This window comes from Alosa pseudoharengus, unplaced genomic scaffold, assembly GCF_046254945.1.
Source record: "Alosa pseudoharengus isolate Yale_2024_CS ecotype anadromous, Long Island Sound unplaced genomic scaffold, YU_APseudo_1.1 YU_APseudo_1.1_scf_14, whole genome shotgun sequence".
Taxonomy (NCBI): Eukaryota; Metazoa; Chordata; class Actinopteri; order Clupeiformes; family Clupeidae; genus Alosa; species Alosa pseudoharengus.
In genome coordinates this window covers 35,523,084-35,530,015 of record NW_027468609.1, presented here as the reverse complement: position 1 = coordinate 35,530,015, position 6,932 = coordinate 35,523,084, and positions in this window count along the sequence as shown.

Sequence of the window (6,932 nt, the reverse complement as noted above, 5' to 3'; positions counted from 1 at the left end):
GAAAACGAGAGGAAAGGAAAGGAGCTGAAAGATACAAAAAAGACACGGAAGTCCAACATTCTGCCTGAAAATGAACAATAGAGACAAATGGGTTGAAAGGAAATCACAAAGAGGGAGTGGAAGAGGGAGTTAACAGAGAGACAGCGAGCGCTCGGGATGAAATCTTTTATTTTATGAGAATATTTCTCTAAACCCTGGGCTGGCGCGGCCTGCTGTCCTCTGGATTACAGGTTGAGTGTGTCAGGCTGACCGAACCGCGCGCTCTCTATGGATTTACTGAGCCGGGCCTTTTTCCTGCCCATGTGATTTACACCCTCCAGCAGCTTCATTATTCCCCGATTTAACAGTCGCGCTGGTCTATCATTCAGCCCCAGCAGCACTGTCTAGAGCCACGAGTAAAATCTATATAGGGCCCCGAAATCATAGGCTGGTATGCACACAAGGAGAACAAAACAGAGTATTTACTAAAAGCCTTGCGTCGCTTTCTCACATTTATACGTCAAGCCGTCGCACATCCGTTTGGCATTCCACGAGTCCCGCATCCATCCCGTCCTGCTCGACCCGACTGCACCCCAGCCTCCCCCCCCCACTCTCTCTCTTTCTCTCTCTCTCTGTCTCTCTCTCTCTCTGATGGCGGCTGGCCGGGAGGAAAACACACGCACTCGTTTATAGCTTCAGTCGGCGTCTTGTGAAAACATTAAACGGCCCGGGGGAGGAAAAACAACACAGACAGCAGAGCTCCGCCGATGACACTCGGACACTTGTTTCCAGGAGGTGGGTGGATGGACGGGGCCACTGAAAGCTCCCATTCTGCCCGGGGCCCGGGCCGCACCACTGGGCCGCCGCGATGGACAGGGCCAGGCCCTGAGCACACAGCTCGCCTCGTGTGGCGCATGTTTGTTAGTGTTGGTCCCGAACACTTTGCTCACCGAACGCCAGCACACTGGCCCTTGTTTACATTAATGTTGTCCTGTTAGCTTTGACCGAATAAACTAACTAAGGATGCGTTGTAGGACGCAGAAAGACGCATACACACACACACACACACACACACATACAGACAGACAGAAAGACAGACAGACATACACACACACATAGTGGGTGGAAGGTATTTTGCCACCAGGAGTGAGGAAGAGTGGTGCACTACCTCACTCTGTTCAACGTTCCTTGACCACAGCTGTTTGTAGCTGTTAAGACTGCTACTGCTACTGTGTCTCTGTGTGTGTGTGTCTGTGTGTGTGCGTGTGTGTGAGTGACTGTGTGTGTCTATGTGTGTAAGTGTCTGTGCAAAAGAGAGAGAGAGAGGGTCTCTGTCTGAAAACACACAGTCACTCACACACACGCACAGTTAACAGCTACAAACAGCTGTGGTCAAGGAACGTTGAACAGAGTAGGTAGTGCACCACTCTTCCTCACTATGGTGGCAAAATGCCTATCAAGTCAAGCACACATATGTGTGTGTGTGTGTCTGTCTGTCTTTCTGTCTGTGTGTGTGTGTGTGTGTGTGTGTGTGTGTGTGCATGTGTGTAAGAGAGAAAGTGAGAGACAGAAAAAGGAAAGAGAAAATTTAAGAGGAGTCCGAATGAGAGGGAAGCAGTGTCTCTCAACACAGCACAATGAACTCCAAGGCGCACAGAGACAACATCACACACACACACACACACACACACACATAAACAGAACACACACCCTTAAGAGAGTGGTCTCTAAGGCCTGTCGTTGAAAGGCTATAACATGTTCACAGTCTTTATGACCAGTCATGGACGTTTTAGGGATCAACAGTCTGCAATCACACAAAACACACGCGCACACACACACACACACACACACAGAGAGAGAAACAACTACGGCACAGAAAGAGAAAAAGAGAGTGTCTGAGAAAGAGACTGAGAGAGAGGGAGAGAGCGAGGGAGGAGGGAGAGAGAGAGAGCGAGAGAGGAGGGATTCAGCGGTAGAGCCAAGCAGGCCCGAGGGAAGGGACAAGATAGCGAGCATGACAGCGAAGACCGAGTGTGTTGGTGTGACCCGAGCTGAAGTGCAAAGCGCAAGTGCTCATTTGTGTGGATGAAAATAAAGCTGCGTCCACCACAGACTAATCCCGATGCACACACCCCCAGCTCACTGCACACGCATAAACACACAATAACACTCTTTCTCTCTCTCTCATTCTCTCTCCCTCCATTTCTCGCTCTCTTTCTCTCCTTCTCCCTCAAAACCTAAATCACTCCCAGACACATTGACCACATATATGTTTTTATATATGCAGTCAATTCCTGTTGTATATGTTAAACCTAACCAATGAGCAAACCATTACTACACAAATACACACAAACACCTTCTGCCAGGCAGGGAGTGGGTTTTCTATTTCCCCCTGGCCTAAATAGTCACCCAGCGTGGGCAGCCTGATTTAGGGATGTGTGCGTGTGTGCGCGCGCACGCGCATGTGCACACATTTTTGTACGTGGAGATATACGGTTCTACCCATATGCCATCACTGTTTGAGGCAGTGGTGCAAGTGAGAGCTTCATTTGGGAGGAGCAGAGGGAACCCACGGCCCAAACACAGTAGCATCCATTCAGTTTTCACATTTCAGTGAGGTGGACACCCCCCTCCCCCCACTTCAAAAACGAAGAGGAGGAGGTCTCTACTTCCTGGACGCCTATATGGTTAGTGTGTGTGTGTGTGTGTGGGGGGGGGGGGCTTGAAATATGAGAGTTTGAGTGAGAGGGGGGGGTGAAAGGCAGTAGAGTGATGAAGAGAAAGGGGGGATGTTGGTGTTTGGGTGGATAGGGGGAGAGAGGAGAGGAAGGGGTGAAATAGAGAGGAGTGGTAAAGGTGTGAAGGTGACCATGACTGTGGGAGAGAGGGATGCGAGTAATCTGAGCAGGAGCGGAGGCTGCTGGACAACTCAAGTGGGAACTAGGAAGGTCACAATTTGAGGTGACTCCAGTACTAAAGTGCTCAAGATCACGGGAGGTGATTGTAAAAACTCTTTAAGGTTTTTTTCTTTCAACATAAATGACCAAACAAATGGTGCTGAATGAACGATACCAGATTTGTCATCAAAGAGTACAGTAATAGTTTAGTAGTAGGCTCTTTTCTCCTCATTAGTGTTGCCATTTGAGTGAGTGGAGCTTTTTCTTACTCGTGCCCCAGGGGCAAGCTTGGGCACACAACTGAATGGTGGAGATGGAGGTGTGGAGACGAACAGGGGAGGGTCAGAGGAGAGGAGAAAGTGAGGGAGGGAGAGGGACAGGGTGAAAAGGTTAAAGGGCGTTAGGGCGGGAGGGAGTGAGAGGCTGGCCACTTACTTTCCATGAATCATGCTGGGGGTGTGAGGGGGTTAAGTGGGATCAGGCTGATCCGGGACCAGGCACTTTCAAATGCAGCTGTGTATATATTGTATTGTTTGGCTATAAAGTCCATGTGCCATGATAGCCTAGTGGGACCTTAATATTTTGCAGATCAGGGCACATTTAGGCCGGATAATATGTATGTCATGAAGATCAAACAAAGGTGGCCCACATACAGTGAAAGAAAATCTCAAGGAAGCAATCAGTCAAGAAGACATAACGGAAGTAATTAGAAGAGAAGACAAGGAGATGATACGAGGAGAAAGACAGGACAGAGATAGAAAAGAGAGGAAAAGACGAGTGGAGAGGAAGAGGATGAGAGGGACATGAAGGCAGAGAGAGAGAAAGAGAGAGTCTTAATTTCCTGAGTAAATGTATGGAATGGGTCGACATTCCTCTTTATTGTGTCCAGCTGTGTGTGAAAGGCGCTCTGGTGGTGCTGGTGAACCCGGGGCTTGGACTGAAGGCTCTTTGTCACAGCGCCTTTAATAAAAAAGCTCTGCTCAATTAAACATGACAGGAATTTCAATGAAGAGTTTTAGTTTGCACCCGCGAGCATGTGTGTGTATATATGTGTCCACTGCACCTGCATGTTTATGTGTTTTCTATCCATAAGGTGTTGCATTTTTATACAGGTGTCATCTCTTTCTCTCTCTCTCTCTCTCTCTCTCTTACTGTGTGTGTGCGTGTGTGTGTGTTTGAATGACAGTGACAGCACCTGCAAATGTATGCATTTTCTGCTATAAGGTGTTGTATATGTATACATGTGCCAATGCATTTTTTCTCTCCACCTCCTCCTCTCTGTGTATGTGTGTGTGTTTCTGTTGAACCAAGTCTGAGTGTGCATATTCATGAGGTAGTGTTACTGAGTTTATGTAAGTGTTGCTGTGTGCTTATGTTAATTGTCAGATCATATTTTGGCCTGGGCACATGCTGCAGCTTGCTCTCTGTTTATTTCTACATGTCTAGACCAGTGGTAAGGGGCCACTCGAGGCATACAGTATCCCACTCTGGACCAGGAGCCACAAAAATAGCTATGCCAGTTCTAACTGGCACGGTTTTGTTTAGATAATCACGTGTGTGTGTGTGTGTGTGTGTATGTGTGTGTGAGAGAGAGAGAGAGAGAGAGACTGAAAGTATGTCTGTTTAGATGGCCATAAAAGGCCGCCTGGGACAAGTCCATTCTGAGCCCACCATCCACACTAACAAGAATCACTGGATGGAATGATTTGATGTCTGTTTTACATTTCTCTACTCCCCCACTTAGCAGGGAGCTTGTATTCGTACCCTGTACCAGCTAGGACTCTGTGTACTGCCTCTCCCACCTCAGCAAGGTCCAACCGTCCTCTTTTCTTGTGTACGTTTGGGACCTCTCCTGCAGCTCCATGCTGGGCCTCCTCGTGCAGGTAGCCAGATATTCCGCCTCCTTACGTGACTGGGGCTCCCAATAGCACTCCACACTGGGTTTCCGTATGCGGCCGCATACTGGGCCTCCTCATGCAGGGCAGAATTGGGCCTCCTAATGTGCCGGTACAATGGGGCCTCTACATTAGCGCCACCTGAAACAGTTCAGAGCTATGCCGAGGGCCTCCTCTTGATGCTGGGTCTCCTGATAGAGAGTGCTCCACCACCCCCCTGACGTGACATGCAGCTAGTCCCCTCGATGGAGCTAGAAGCCGGGCCTCCACATGCAGCTGGACTTCCAGAGAGGTTTTCATCCATCTCGGTTTGTGACTCTTCATGCAATTCTCCTGTGTTCTGAACATCTACTCATCTACTACTTACTGAATAACAATATTGTGGTTATTCACTATATAGTACACTATTGCATGAGTAGAAGTTCTGAACACAGGGTCTCACTGCCTTTGCCAACAGATGGTCAGTGGGCCTCCACATGCAGCTCTGCAATGGGCCTCCTCGCGCAGTTGAGCCTGTAGATGGTGCTTAACACTGGCCGTTGATCGGACTAGCTTTCTCCGAGTTCTCCCAGGCTCTAAATGAGAAGGAGGTGTGCGGGTGCCGAGTGGCAGGGTTCCATGCCCAAGAGATACTTTGTGCACTGAGGGAGGAATGTGTCCTCCAGAGATTGCATCACACTGGAGGGCAGAGGGACAGAGAGAGGGAGGGAGAGAGAGAGAGGGAGGGAGGGACAGGAGGAGAGAGAGAGAGGGCATGAAAGAGAGGGACAGAGAGAGAGGTCCTTCGAGGGATTAGGAAAGTGAAAACAGAAGGAGGGGTTAGAGGGCCTATTCAGAGGTGTGCGTTTGTGTGTGTGTATGTGTCTCCATCCGCGTGTGTGTGTGTGTCTGTGTGTGTGTTTGTGTGTGTGTGTGTGTGTGTGTGTGTCTGTGTGTGTGTTTGTGTGTGTGTGTGTACCAAGGGCCCTCAGGTGTCACATGGTTCCTGTCTGCAGGAAAATCCACCAATTTCCTGCAGCTACCAAGACCATACTGAAGACCAACACACACACACACACACACACACACACACACACACGCACACACACACAAACAGACACATACTGTTAGAGACTGGGACTGTGTGCTTTTGGCAAAAGTTCTGTTGATGTTAGGACACATTAGAGCGCTCAGGGAGGAGAGAATGAGAGAAATGGAGAAATGAGGGAGAGAGTGAAGAGAGGGAGGGAGAGAGAGAGAGGAAGGGAGGGTGATGACTATGAAAAGAAAAACAAAAAAATGCATGTGCGAAGGACAACATCATACCTAAGCTATAAAGTTATGACAGCAGGTACATTATTAAAGCACTGCTGCTGTTCACATGTCTTAGAATATCTGTAAGTACACATTACATACATACATACATGTATTTATATATATTATTAACTACAAATTAGCATACTGAATGAATATGCAGCATTTGAATGTGAGGGGACAAACGAAGGAATTCATGTGTGTGTGTTTATGTGTGTATAAGAGAGAGAGAGAGAGAGAGAGCACGAAAGAGAGCGTGAGAGAGAGAGAGAGAGAGGGAGAGGGAGAGAGAGGGAGAGCAATCATAGGTGGTGCTTTGAGCTCATTATGACCAAACTAAATATTTATGCTGTATGTTCGTGGGAAGCCCTGAGTGGGTATTTGTGTTTTGGGTGTTTTGCACAGTGGGGTGTTGTAAAGTGTATTATGTATTTAAATAAAGTTTGGTTCAAATTTGGACTTGCTTTTCTGTTGGAAAATTGGTACCTTTGTGTGTCTGTGTGTGTGTGTGTGTGTGTGTGTGCGTCTTTGTGAGAGAGAGAGTGAGAGAGAGAGAGAGAGGTAGAGCGAGAGAGAGACACGGAATGCATAACAAGCTCCAAGGTGTACATTATAACACCAGAATAAATACTTTGATGTGGCTATGACAAAGCCCTTCGGGAGGGAGGGAATGAAATACGCAGAAGTGCAAGGAGATGGGAAGACTAAATATAAGGAAAGAGGGAAAAGAAAATAAACTGACTAAAAATCAGATCAGAAAGGAGGCCACCTTATGAGAAGAGGGAGGGAGCCTGGAGCGGATGAGAGATTGCTTCTCATTACTGTCAGTCTCCAGGTCGCCCAAGCGCCACAGGCTCACCTAACACAT